Here is a 15,717-nt window from a genome sequence, read left to right on the forward strand (position 1 = left end):
ATGCCTGCATGTCACTGCCCAGGGATACCTGTACATCACTACCCGGGGATGCCTATATGACACCACCCGGGGATGCGTGCTCGTCCCCACACAGGGAATTGTGGAGTCTACCAACAGCAGTTTCGCTGAGGGAGATTGTGTTGCTGGAGCCCCAGAAGAGGGAGCTGGCAACTACAGATAAGGAGGGGACGTCAGGAGACCATCTCCACCAGCAGAAATTCATCTGCCTGGTTTGACTTGGCCATTTGTGCCAGCCTGTGAGAGGTCAGCCTGGCCGCTGTTAGTGTTGGCATGGGAGGAGAACCTCACACCATGGTCGCCACCCATAGATCAATTGTTGCCCCTGTTCCTGGGCCGGAACATTAACCAGGACTTTGGGACTAAGGGTGGAGGTGGCAGTTGGGGCCAGGTTTGCTACGCACAAGTCTACCGTTCTGAATGCTGCCTAGATCATTTTGAATGACCTTTGAACTCCAAAGTGGTTAACTTTGTTTACTGTTCAGATGACAATGATGTTTTCAGCCTTGGACCTAAAATACCAAAAATGGACAACAAATCAAAACAAGCAAAGTATATTTCGGCTGAGACTCATGTCACGACATTTCCCAAAAAAACTGTACATGCAGTGGAGGTAATTGTTTTGCACATCTTGTTACTTAAAGAAAATATGATCGATCGCTATTTAGCTTCAGAATCACACATCAAACAAAAGGCTACTAGTTGAGGCTGCTGAACAGAACGTAAAACAAACAACAGCTTTCAGAAAACAAACTGGAAAGTCAGCGCAGACAAAAAAAAGTATTCCTGTTTGTACTGAGAAGAAAAAAAATAATCATCTTTATAACTTTTTATTTTTTATTTGAAGGTCTGGCTTTTAATGTTCTTATTATTTCTTTGTGTAGGTGTGTTTGCCTGTACGTACTAGGAACTGTTCTTTATATTATATTTGTGTGTGTGTGTGTGTATATATATATATCGTCTTGTTTTATAACAAACAACCTGCTGTTTACTTTTTAAACGCGGTTAGAATTTTAGACCCGTATGGCACGTTTTCTTGTTTTGACTCGGTACAGATAAAATAACAATAACAATAACATGACGACGAACGTGCTGCATATATGGACTTTATTAAACAATGACAGACACTTTTGGGTAGCTGAGTTTCTAATTGATTTCCACATTTGGGCAAATTTAGTGGATGAAGACGTGCAGTCTCAATGCATGAGTAAATCCACACTCGGTAGGAACTGTTGGTAGATGTTGCATGCTTGCCTTTTAACAAATGACAGCACTCTGTTTTAGTAAGGAAGCACGTACCACAATTTTAAGGTTTTTGTAGTGCTATAAAATATTATCTAGGTGTACTTCATGTTTAAACAGGTCATCGAAATATCCATGAAATCCTAACCCTTATAATTATAACCCTGAGCCTAATTGGATTCGCTGCCGTGTGATGCCGTGCTCAAAATGCTGTAACACAGTCATATGACTGACTCCAGTTTTTTCCCCCCCCACTGCGTTTAGTACCCTTTTTTGCTTTTTAGTGACAGGCTAGTCAACACCACCAGCCACCATGACATTTTGCCAGTAAAACCAGACGCACCAACATGACGCATACCGCATCATACGATTGCAGGTTAACGTGATTGAATAGTCGCATAGATGCAATGCAAACAACTCACTCAAACAACACGCCCTAAACCAGTAGAGTATGCTGTTGCACCACAAGGCAGTAAAGCAGCCACATATATTAAATTTCCTGATGAGAAAATAAATTCACATTTTACACCTAGGTTTTTAATGCTCACTCTAAAAATTGGAACAAATGGCATCCCGACAGTACCTCAATCAGGACTCGGGACAAAGCCCCTAATATCGTGATGATCCTGATTTTATCGGGATGATCCCGATTTTATCGGGACGTCTGGTCACCCTATCTGCTAATTTAACAAGTTTGCTTACTATACCAGAATTAAGTCATTAATGTAAATTAGGAAGAGCAGAGGACCTAATACTGATCCCTGTAGTACTACAATGGTTACCTTGCTCCATTTTGAGGTTTCTCCTCTAATCAGTACATTCTGTTTGCTACATTTAACCACTCCCTAATCCATGTGCATGCATATCCTTGAATCCCTACTGAATTCAGTATGAGAATTAATCTTTTATATGGGAATTTGTCAAAAGCTTTCTGGAAATCTAAATAAACCATGTCATACGCTTTGCAACTATCCATTGTCGATGTTTCATCCTCCAAAAAATCAAGCAGGTTAGCTAGACACTTTTCCAGGATCCCCCTTTCCTAAAACATGCTGACTGTCTCCCAGGATAATGTTACCATATAGATAATTTTCCATTTTGCATCTTATTATAGTTTCCATACGTTTACATATAATAGAAGTCAGGCTTATTGGTCTGTAGTTACCTCGTTTGGTTTTATCTCCCTTTTTGTGGATTGGTATTATGTTTGCAATTCTCCAGTCTGTCGGTATATTATACTATAAGTCTATTGTATGTCCATTTTAATCAGGTGCAACAAGACCTTGCAGTTTGGCTTTTTTCCTACTTCAAAATGAAATAAAATGGTTTGATTAGTAAGATAAGGAATATCTGTTAAAGTTAAAGTAGGAGCTAAAACTAAGGACTGTAGAAAAAAAACTAAACATTTACATTATATATCCAGTAGCATGGATAACAGGCTATTGTGTATCCATTTTCATAGTTCTGTATCATAATAAACAAAAGTATTACATTTTACAAGCATAGCATTCCATTAGGCTCGTATTGTGCTAAACACAATAACAAACAACTCCTAAGCATAGCAAACAAATATCCACATTAAATTTCAATTGATTTGCTGTTTTCCCTTTATAGAGCATGAGCTTGATTCTTCCAAATCATCATTAACATGTTTGTCTGAAAGGGAAAAAAAAAAACACCATTTCAATTCTGAAACTTATAAGTCACTACATTTTTCTGGTTTGGAGTCTTAATTCGATGTGCTTATCTTTTCTGAAAAAATCATGCTAATGTGTAATTGGCTTTGAGTATGTGTAATAAGGTAGGGTCAGCACCTTTTCAAAATGCAAAAACGGGACATTTACATTTTTTTTTTTTTTTATTATTGTAGAGCGGATGTGGGGAAGGGACGGGGGACGGGGGCAATGATCACCAGTAGTGATTGCGAGAGTAAAATGATTCGAAATGGAACAACCAGCATAAAATATTTTTGAGCTACCTTTTCCTTTTGTAGCTTTTATTGTTGTGGACTATTTGGCGCTGTGTTTATTCATTTTTAAAAAGGGAAGGGAAACTCAGGAAAGAACAGAACAATGCAGCACTCTGACAAACACTTCACAGCATGTTGATGCAGAGTCGTTATCAGCATGATATGGGATGTCGGTGTGGTTCAGTTGTGAGTACCATGTGAAAGATTTCTGGGAGTGTGCTTGGATATATACATACATTACTGTGATTGTTTTAACTGGCAAACGAGCGAATGTAAAGCACTGCAAAATAATGTGGCAAGAGCGGTGCTATGATGCGCTATAAACAGGTATGTTATGGTTTGACTGTGGCTCTAAACTGTAAGATTGCACTGCGTCTACGAATTTGGGACAAATGCCGTCCTGGAGGGATGAAGCCTGGGACCAGGACTTGTTCTTTACATTTCCGGACTGTCCCACCCAATTAGGGACGGGTGGTCACACTATGATAAGGCCTACTCTCTTATCACAGTCGCTGGATTATAAAATGAAACAGTACTGTGTTTATGCCCAGTATATATAATAGTTATAAAAAAAAAAACGATATTGCAAAGAAAAATATCAGCAGAAACGTCAATGATATATATGCAAGGTCAGAAATAATTATAGTACTTGCCAAATCCACGGGTTTTCTGGGATGCCAGCGCTCGTTTGGAATGATCTGCAAGTGTCACTCTCTGTTGGTTGAGAGGACGGATGTACCAACAACGTCGCTTTTGGTTTTTTTTTAAACCTCATGTACAAGAGGTACAAACTCAGCACATCTCACAAAATGTCAATTTTTCCAATTATGCAATTGCAGTCTGTATTAAAAGTATGAATGGCAGCTGAGCAGTCAAAATGACAGTAAATAGTGAAGTACAGCATATAGTGAAGCTGCAGAGCAATTGTTTTGACCAACCCTGCTTAGAAGCTCCCCCATCTATGTCACCAGTGTGCCCAGGTTACTGCCAGGAAGCTGGAGGAGCCGCTCTGGAGTTTGCTGAGGTGAAAGGTGATGATGCTATGGAAAAAAAAAAAATGCTCAGCATGTTGTTTTAGGGTTTATGGTTATACACAGGGGTTGACATAACTGGTCCTCACACCTCCACGAAGCCTTGATATAAACATTCTGTTCTTCTCACTTAACCTTCAGATTAAACCGACATTCAAAGCATGGCCTCAGTAACATTTCACAGTTCCATACACACAGGCTACAGAAAGGGCATCTTATATGTGATTGGTAATGTTACGTTGGCTCCCCTGTATATCAGTATTCTGCTTTTCAGCTTGGTTTGAGTAACTTTTCTATATAAAAACATAGTTTTAAATATTATTATTATTATTATTATTTTTTACAAATAGTTAACTTCACAGCATAATCTGTGCATTTGCCAATACACATGTTCTAAATCATCATTTATTAATATAATTAATTTTAATGGGATTCATTTGGGGCTTAATGATAACATTCAACCCTGTGGATTTGAATAAAACATATTTTTGTGTGTGTTTATTTTACCAGTATACCTGTTCTTATTCATCATTTAGTACTACAATTTATTAACAAACTCACTGTTACCTCTAGTGCACACCTAGTGGTCATTTTCATTCTGACCTAATTGCAGAAATTCCCCCTTACTCCGGCTTGCTGAGAGATTGATTACGTGCACACATAATGGAATAAGTGACAGATAAATGAATATAATACAAATCCAGGGAGTTTAAAGTATTGCTTATCGTAATTAGATTTGAATTCCTCCATTTATAAAATAGAAAAAACAATAACAAAAAAACATATAGATTTTAGTTGAGTCACATGTTCACAATTCCGATAACATTAATGTTCCTGTGTCATGTTTTCAAATCTGTTAAGCTCTTTATATGGGAGAGACAGCGAGCCAGTTAGATTGACACTCATAACCATGCAGCCAAGGCTGTCCAAGTCATTTAAGAGAAGTCCAGTACATTCGTCATCGCAAACTAATAAAAAGGAATATGTTGGAAATTTAGGAGTAGGTACAGCTCAACCACATACACATGAATGTGTCAATTAATAAATGAATACATCAGGGAATGCGTACATTAATTATTCAAAATATGCATATTGTGCAGAATGGCCACCTTTTTAGCCGAAATGCTGTGTTGTTTATAATCTCCTTGTCATATTTATTTATATACCAAAAGCTTCCTATAGAAAACCATTAGGAGCTATATTTCTACTACAAGATGTCCTGTGCTGGAACAGCAGCTGTCATCCAGCTGGCCTGCTTTGGGAGCAATGGCCACTGCCTACAGAACAGGTTCATTAACACTATGCATTCAGGGTAAAACACATCAGCATTGATAGTTCTCCCTAGACACACGAGTCCATGAGTGACATTGCCACTGGCTGCTCTGGCCTCGACTGATGTGAAAATCTTCTTACAATGCACTCTATACATCGTTATAATATGAAGCTAAATTGTCTTTTTTTCTTTTTTTTTTTTTTTTTTTTTAATACAAGTACCTAATCACCCTTACTGATGATGTAAAGTTTTTTGCAGTATAGGACATCCTTACATGCCAGTTCAGTTTGGAGCTAAGTGCTTATTAGTTAACAGCAATATAGAAATCCACAGGTTGGAGCATTTAGCTCCAAACTAAATTTGAAACAAACAAAAAAGATTATATTTAACAAAATGTAAGCAATAAAAAATACAGTATTATGCTTACATATAGTAGTGACACACCTGGAGTAAGATTAGGGCTACTCATCATTTTAAGGATTTTCATTTCAACCTGCATTTAAAATAACTCAATTGAACAGTGACTTTAATAGGAAATTCAGGGATTTTTAACTTACTTAATACTTAGGTATGTGTGTTCTTCCAGGAGACAAAAATTGTACAATTTTCACAGAGAATATATTTTTACCAGGCTTGTCTGAGCCAATTTGATGGTAAAGCTCACCTTGAACACACTGGAATAAGCACATTATCAACAAAACATACCTCTGTTTGCATCAAAATAACACCTAGAAAATAAAGTATAACTACAAAACATAAAACATGAAAATGCAATCTAAACCATTAGGAGAGTAGGATTTCAAAAAGGTACGGTAGTGTGGCCATTATGGCACCTTCCAACAGGTGGCAACAATATCAAGTCTTTAAATGTATTTTCTGACTTGGAGAAGACTGACCAATCAGGAAAGATGTACTGCATCCAAATCAGGCTGCACTTAATGGCATAATTGAAAATAGTACTGTCTGTATTTGTTTAAAACCCAGATTGGAAGGGATTGGGTGTTTCTTTGTTTTAAATTTAGTTTGTTTAATTGCTGTAAATAGAGATGTGCTGTTGTGACGGAAAGATGAGTTCTGGTGATGAATCTTCCTCCCGACCTGTGAGGGCGCTAAAGAACGAGAGGAGAAGTATCTGGAAGGGCTGGCCTGACAGTTCGTTTCTGGGTCAGGGAAGTGGGTCAGCCTGGAAAGAAGCGCGACTCTGTTGTAAGACCGTATTGATTTGAAAGGTAAATGAGAGGCAGCTGCAAGTAATAAGGCAGCTGCAACCGTTTACCTAGACATCATGCAGGATTACATATAGGGGCCAGGGTAACGCTGATCTTTTCCTTCGTTTGGGTAACGTGAGGCGAGAAGGACAGAGAGGAGCTCTCAGAGTGTATTACGTGTTGTGTGTTGTCTTTGTTTGTTTATAATTGTCTGTCTTTTTCGCACCACTAGAAAGTTAACGCACACCTCCAGAGCTGTCACCACGTAAAGCACTATCCGGAGCACCACTGCACAGCACCTACACGTTTGAACATCACCCAGGACTGGTGACCGTGCCTTTGTTTGTGTGCGAGACTGTACTGTGTTCTCCATCCCCGCGCTTTACACATTGTTGTGTACGGCCGGGGATTTATTATTTGACGGTCGCCAGATCTGGAAACAGCACAAATAAACACTTGTTCACTGAATCACTGTTGTCTGTTCATCACTCCTGCATCGCATCACTGCTACACCTGTTCCCCTTACCAACCACTTTGCCACAGCTGTCAAGCATGTAAACAATTGCCTGACTCCTCTTCTTTTCCCATGACTAGCCAGCCATACCATACTTTTCCACAGACCAAATAATTCAGAAAATCTTGTAAGCTGTGAAAGTGGTAAATAGTACCGTATTGGTGTCCTGAAATGTCAGTGATATCTACTGTAGAAAAGGTCAGGGAGAGGCAAGCAAACACACAGATAGAGACTGGGTGCAAAATTAGTACCATGTGTTCACAACCCAGTGCTTCACAAAAGGACCAGGTCCTCTTGTGTATCGTGTAAGTTGAGTCACAACAACATCTACAATAAATACTTCAGAATTTGACATTTTTAAAACACTTTCTTTTAAGGGTATTTAACACAACAGTTTTATGGACTGCTTTATGCATGATCCATCTTCGAATTTAGCCCAGAAAGTATAATATCTGTAGTTCATTATATGTTCAAACTTGCTGCTCCTCAGATTCAGAAGTTGCAGGTGTCCTATTAGGAGGAATGCCCAAGGATCTCATCAGAATAGGCGGCATTCATTAATTATACATTCTAAATTAAATAATACTGGTGTCATGCAGAGTGTTAAATAACAAACTATGTTAATGAAACAATTATATTTTCAATTTATTAAAACTAAAAAAAGACTGTGCTGCCTTTGAAAAAATGAATACCACAGGAACCTTGTCTAATTTCAATTTAATGTTGAGTCCTTCCTTTTCCCAAAGCATTTTAATAATATTGCTTTTATTGTTTTGGGGCTTTTTTGTAACTATATGCGTCACTGTGTATTTTTGAATAGTATGTATATTTACTACATTCAAGGTGTATCTACATACCTTTAATTTGCAAGTGACAGGTAAACCAAAAACAAAAAAAAAAACAGAGTAAATTAACTGTTTGTGTATGTATTCTGATTTGTTGTTATGACAGTAGTCATATATATATATATATATATATATATATATATATATATATATATATATATATATATATATATATACAAAACCATTCCTTCCTTTTGTTGATGGTCTAACCATTCCTTACCTCTCACAGTACTGCCCTTCATATCCTGACGGACAGGAAGCACAACAGAAATCATGAAACCCCTCCATGACACAGGTTGGGCTAAAGCTAAAAATAATAATAGCAGGAGAGTTAGTGAAAACACGATGCCGCAATGACTATACAGAGACGAACATTAATGGTTCATAAAGGAAGCTTTGACACACAGACAAATAGTTGTTGCTGGAGATGGGAAGAGGACAGGCATAGGGGTGACAGTCATCAGGGGAGCCAATCATTACTCCATAATATCCAGGAGCACAGCGCTCACAGCAGTCCCTAACAGTGTTGTGATGACAATTCTGAGAAGAAAAGATAATTATAACTGCAAACATTAATATAAAATGTTCAGCATCCAGCTCATGACTTTTGCTTGATAAAAAAATGTCTACCAACGCATACATTTTGGAAAGTGAGGAATAGTAGTAAGCACCTGACAGATGGATGTTTCAGGGTCACAAATTTCACTGTGGCCGGACACAGCTCCCAATACCAGAGCTGGCTGCACTGCCGTTGACTCTCGATGACAGTCTGTAATAGCCTGCAGCACATTCCTGAGTACACACAACAACAATTTCATTTTTAAGATTGTACTATGAGAAGCAAAAAACTGTATATAGAAGGGTGAATGGGACAAACAACACTAACTTGCAGAAGTTAAGGTAGGATTTGCAAATATTAGGCAGGGAGTTAATTTATTATTTAAAATGTTTTGTTTTAAATACACAGTGTTCTTGAATGTATGACAATCTTTCTACATTTCAAACTGTGTTTATAATAAATAAGTAGTTCTGGAGAAAAGGACACCCAGAAACAACCTATGGTTAACATTGAATTATCTAAACGTCTTTGGTAACACACATTTTTGTTCAGACAAACATATTCTGCACAATGTATTTATCATTAAAAATAGCTTTTTGCAGAAAAATGTCTCCGTAAAACGTATACTGGTAGTCATGGATACTGTACTATGTACATTATCTGTTCAAAGAATGATTCTATTTTTGTGGTTTGAACAGATTACAGAGCCTTTTCACATTACGTTGTATAGGCAGTCTGCATGTTTGCAATCAAGAGCATAAATGGCACGTGTCACCATGGCTTAAGAATGTTTGAACACCTTGAACCATACTGAAAGAAAGCCAAACTTAATTACCCACTACAAGGGTCCACTATTGGTAAATAATTTGTATTATAGGTATGCAACAGATCCAATATATACTTTACGTAAAAATAACAATAAATACGCTACCTGCTTTGTCTCATTAAGTTTCCATAAGAGGCCTTGATCAGGATATACTCAATATTAAACAAAACATACATGAAGTCTTCCCGGGTCATGGTCCTGACATCACTGGAGCCATGGAACTTCCAATTGTTCTGAAATTAATGAAAAAATGTATATATATATATATATATATATATATATATATATATATATATATATATATATATATATATAAATACACATGATTACACACTGCGCTGTTATTATGGGACTTTTTTGTCTTTGTTATTTTACCTCAATCATATCTATCTTATGTCTGGTTAGCTGGCCAATCTGAAGTGCAGGCATGTGGCGTATGATAACTTTATCCTTATTGGCACCGCCTCTTATAACCTGCGGTTCATAGGTGGAACGCCCTGTTTCATCTCTCGCCTCAAAGTAAATGGCATAATTTAGCTCACCTCCATAGGCTGTGATCTGGGGACAAAAAGAGAAACTTAGAAACACATGTAAAACACACTGCATGGGCACATTACATTGAACATCAGTGTATTATCACAACATGGTGTGGCCTCTATGAAACTACTGGGGGCTCAGACTAACATGCTTATTTTTTATGTATTCATTTTTTTTTTTTTTCATAAACTCTTGCTTTATGGTACATATGCAGCTTCATTTGGAAACCAAAGTTAAAACATTTGCCTAGAAGTTATGTTACAGTTACAAGTTACTTGAACAAAATTGTAACTAGTTACAGTAACTTATTGCTATGAAAAAATTTAACTAGAGTTAAATTTACAGTTACAAATAGTTACTCCTCAGGCACAGTTTACATTTTACATAAATATCTTGGTTTAGCTGGGTCAGACTACAGCTGTAATGTTCTTTATAGATCCAGCAATCGAACACCTCATTCTCTCCCCTGACACCATTTTCTTGCAAAATTATATTAAGTGTGTTCATGTGATGTGTAAGGTTTGTTTTGCACTGTTAAAGCTCTTTCTGATGTCCATGCTATGCATTAGCGGTAGTCCTTGTTTTTAAATGTAAATAAGTGAGTATGTTATTTTTTTCCATAACGTGTAACGCATTACCACATTTTTGACTTTACCTGTCTGAAAATGGAGCCATTACAGTTACAAGTTACTGAAAAATGTAATCAGATTACAGTAATGTTAATCACAAAAGTTTTGAAATGTTTACAGCATGTCAATTTTATAGCAAATTCTGAAATAGGGCTGTCACTTCAGAGAAACCTATCTAGAAGTTTGAGTTAACAACTCGTTTGCAGCAAAATCCCCTTAACCTGAAGTATTATTTGATTTCTCTGTCACCTGAAGGTGTTATCTGTCAGATTAAAGAAAAGCAGTAGCCCCAGTCAAATCAAATCTCAGCAAATAACAGCTAACTTTAAAAAAAAAAAAAAAAAAAAAAAAAAAAAAGTAAATTACGGTAACTCGGCCTTTTGACATGACCATGAACTGGTAGTTTCCAGCAAAAGGGTTCATAGATAAGATCTCAGACATCAAGTCTATATCGGCCATAATCTCAGGGTGTTGGAATGAAATGTCATTTGTGGTTCTTCTCTGACAACTAGGTAAAACAAAAGGTACAGTATGAAGTTTAACTAAATTCATACTTGCAAGAATACAGTAGGGCCCTTGGTTTGTCTTGTTTTGACCATTATTGGGTGGGTTGTACTTAAACACCATCTTCTTGTACTGCCACAATCACAAGTCTTCTTTACCAAGCAGACCTCTGCCAGTGACGATGAGTCTTGAGCCGCCAATACTGGCAAAAGGCTTTGAGTGCGTGTGGTTTGTCTTTACTCACCTTTAGTTGTGACTGGTGAGTCAAATAATAAAGAAAACATGCCACTCATTAATTAGTTTTCACTCATTTAAATAAAAAGAAAACCAGAAAATGCACAAATTATCAGTCCTTAATTGCACAAGGCAAAGAGGAAAGAAACAATTTACACAGTGACAGTATTTACATAAACAACACAGCATGTTCCTCTCACTATTTCTGCAATCTTGTGATTCTGTGAATCGGGGAGAATACTTGAAGATTTGGAAGATCTTTGCAAATAAAATTCAATTCACTTTTGGCTGCCTTTGTGTATTATTTGATGTTTACAGTTTTATAAAACTAGTTTTCAAGTGGCCTATAAAGATGTCTAGAAATGGTCTCCATTGACACGCCAGGCTGAAGGGTAGAAACAAGATATTGGTCTGCAGTTGAATAAACTATAGAGTACTTTATTTAAAAAAAAAATACTAATTTACTTTGATTACTGCTACCAACCAATATATCACAATCTGTTTTTATTCTTTGTTTGCAATATGCCTTGTAAAAGTTTACTATAGTAAAAGCATGGTGTAATAAAATAGTGAATGCATGATAAAGCGTAGGTAATCATTGTAAAGCCAAGAGATTGTTGTAAAAATTTTTTTAAAAAAAACCCTGCAAACCATGTTAAATATGATAAATGCAACCGTGGGTGCCACGTTACTTACTCTTTCACAGCTCTGATTAAGTTTTCCTTCTTTGACAGAGTGCCAATAGACCAAATTAGTTTTTTATGATTAGAAAATATATGTAGAGTTTGCAACTTGTTGTAAAGTAGTATTTAGTAGGACGGAAAACACTCAAACAGACCTTGGATTTCATGTCTTGTGCTGATATTCCCTCCTACACAGCCAGCCTAAAAACATACAAAAAGCGCTTTGATTGACAGTGATAAGAGATATAGGAAGATTTCATATCTGAGATTTGAGGATATTTTGGAGTATAATCCTATAAAGTGTATAAAACTGATTTTAGAAGCATTATAAACTTGCAATTTTTACTGTAAGGCCATTTGAAGGTGGCATTGAAAAGGATGAAGAAAGCATAGACAATAGGACATTTTAACTGGGAATAGGAAGCCATGTGAATTCAATATCTGTTAATCTAGCTGCTAGAAATAACAGCTAACTGGACAGGTACTGAGGTACTAAAAGAAACGAAATATACCCCCAAAAGCTTTGAATTCAACAATTACACTAATTCATTGGTATGAAACATCGATTTCACATCGAGCACAATCCCACACAATTGTTTTTTCTCAGTTTGACTCTGGAGCTACAGTACTTACATAAAGGTAACCCAGAATCTTCCATCATTTTTACATTCATCACATGAGCAGAGTAACCTGAAAAATCTGGTTTCACACTGTCACACAGGTCTTCTGAACAAGAAATCAAAATCAGCCTAGGGATAGGTAGGTGTAGTTCAGACTTTTTTTTTTTTTTTTTTTTTTTGCTGTTTGCATTCAATTGTGTATTTAAACTTAATAGATTTTTTTCAAATTACTAGTAATTATAAATAAATAACAAATTGCCTATCTTTCTTTAGGCTTCCTGCCAGGAAATAATAACCCATCAGGCAAGAAAGTTTGATGCCAAGTTTAAATGTAACAACAAATTTAAAGCATTCTTCCCCATTCAGCTAAATTGTTTCTGTGCACCTGAATCACTGAACTTATAATAATGAAATGTAAGTGTTGTGCAAATGGAGGTTCTCTGGTACATGTTAGTGTATAGTGCTTTCAAATGTGATCTAGATCTATTACAAATGTACTGGTAACACTCTGTATTAAGGTGCTGCTTATTAATGTTTTACAAATGTATATAACATAATTAATAACTATGTTATAGAATGTTAATAAAGCATTACGGATGGTTTATAACCATGCAATAGCCATAGACAGAATTACGTTTAAACATCCCAAAGTACAACAGGTGGCTAAAAATGGTCCAGTTTATAAAAACATAATTCCATCTATGGCTATTGCATGGTTAAGCATCCCAAAGAAGAATAGATGGCTAGAAACTGCCCCCTTTATAAAACTGTAATTCTGTCTATGGCTAGTGCATGGTTATAAATCTACAATGTTTTATTAACACTATATAACATGGTTATTAAGCACCTATTATACATTTATAAAACATCTATAAAACATTAATAAGCAGCACTGTAATATAAACAATTACTAATGTACTTAGAGTAAGTAGTAGGTTTCCAAAAGCGTTATACATTCCCATGTTTGCTACAACTGTTTAAATAACATACATGTCATTTTTCTTCATTTTTCATCCCGACAACTCTTTTACACTTATAACTTTAGTTTGTTTCGAAGCTTTTTTTATAACGTCCCCTCTAGTGCACTGGAGTTTGAGATCTGTCCTCTAAATCACTGTAGGAATAGCAATTAAAAAAAAAAAAAAAACCATACAAAAAAAGCTCTGGCTTTTCTGTTCTGTACCACATCACGGATCATTATTGCTGTGTTACCTGTTTCACAGTGTGGGCAATAATTCTTACACTATCAGTGCACTAGAGCGTATATTTTGAAAATTGTTTTAAACAGACTTTAAGGTTAAGTGTCAGAACCCCACTACTTACTGTATACTCTAAGTGACAAACTTGTTCAATGTATGGCATACAGCAAAGAGTATGTACAATCAATGGTTTCAATAACCTTTCTCTAAGTGACTAACAAGATCCTACTGGAAATGACATAACACATTACACACTTCAGTAGTTTCTTACCCATCCACATAAGAATCAGTCCATTTGCTTCTGTGCACTTAGTCATGCCGAAGCAGTAGCATTTACTGCAGCCCAGTGGATTTAATGTGCTGAGGTCAAAAGTGCCAGTCTTATATCTGTCACAGCGAAGACCCTCTACATTTGCCTGTAAGAGAGATGCACACGTGACTAAGAATATATTTGTGTTTTCAGTTTAACTCGTCAGTCACAGTCAGTAAATGTACAATATGCTGGAGTTGTAGCAGAAAAGCAGTACTATAGTAACTGGGGTCTAGGGGGGAAGATGATGGAGTAAATGTATATAACATTAACCCGTCAGGTTCAAGTGTGACCTTACTGCTAATGAGATGGGGCATAACTTCAGTCCTATCAATATATGAATATGTATTGGTGAACAAAAACCTGCAATTCGGAAAAAAAACATGGATTATGCTATAGCAAGACATTATACAAAACTGAATAATGGCTCTGCATCAAGCTTAAAATATATAGCGACTGAAAAAGTAACAACCCCTGAAAGAGGAGGTAATATAATCAAACAGCTTTTGAGAAGAGTCTTTTTGGATTTTCACTTTGAAAACAATGGAACCACATGGGTAAAATGAAACCCTGGATCTCAGTTCTTATCTCTAATAGATACTGCATACTCTGTCATTATTAATTAAGAATCAAATTGGATTAAAAATTAAGTAAATATAGTTGATAATGTTTAAGTATATGAGTGTTTAAGGTATAATTGTTACTTGTTTGTAATTGATTAATGCATAAATGAAGATTCTGGTGTATATGATTTCTGATAATGTGAATCATTCATGTATTTGGTAACCTGTTGCTATTGGCATTATTCTGTTTATATTGATGGTTGTAGGATATACATGATTTTAATGGATTATACAAATGACAAGTTATCTCTTTGAAGTTTAGGATAAACAGCCTCTTAATATTATATACATGTTTTACAAGGGTTATTTAATTGTTTCATGAAATTAAAATGCACATAAGAATTGTTTGCTTACCTATTTGTAGAATCTCTCTTAAATGAATAGCGATAACTTGTTGTTCGATGGTTCAAGTACAATTAATTTGTTAACATTGAAATTGTTGATTGATGGTTTAGATTTAAATTGTTTGAAGCAATGATTACTCTGTTTATTGATTTAATGAATTATTTAATTAACACAGACATAAGATGTAACTAATTAATATAATTGTTATAAATATAACAATTCAACTTTCAACTCAATTAATGTGAACCTGATGAAGACACGGTAAAGTCGAAATGCTCTGTTTATTTGTTTTTATAGTCATGTTTTAAACTAAAGAGATTTTTTTTGAAGAAAATAAAACAAGCAGGAGTTATATAATTGATCCATTTGAAGCCAAATAACGAGTGGGACCATGAATTTTGAACTTTTACATTGTCGTAGAGACTCTACTTTCATTATATATATATATATATATATATATATATATATATATATATATATATATATATATATATATATATATATTATATATAGTGTTATGTAATTACTAATAATTACAGGCTGTTTGA

General features: G+C 35.7%; 1 pseudogene; it reads right to left on the bottom strand.

Annotated features, from left to right (window-relative positions):
* Nucleotides 1-5,085: 5,085 nt before the first annotated feature.
* The window catches only part of LOC121316653, a 73,441-nt pseudogene continuing 62,809 nt past the window's right edge, over nt 5,086-15,717 (bottom strand).

The sequence above is a fragment of the Polyodon spathula genome, chromosome 6 (genome assembly GCF_017654505.1).
Source record: "Polyodon spathula isolate WHYD16114869_AA chromosome 6, ASM1765450v1, whole genome shotgun sequence".
NCBI lineage: Eukaryota > Metazoa > Chordata > Actinopteri > Acipenseriformes > Polyodontidae > Polyodon > Polyodon spathula.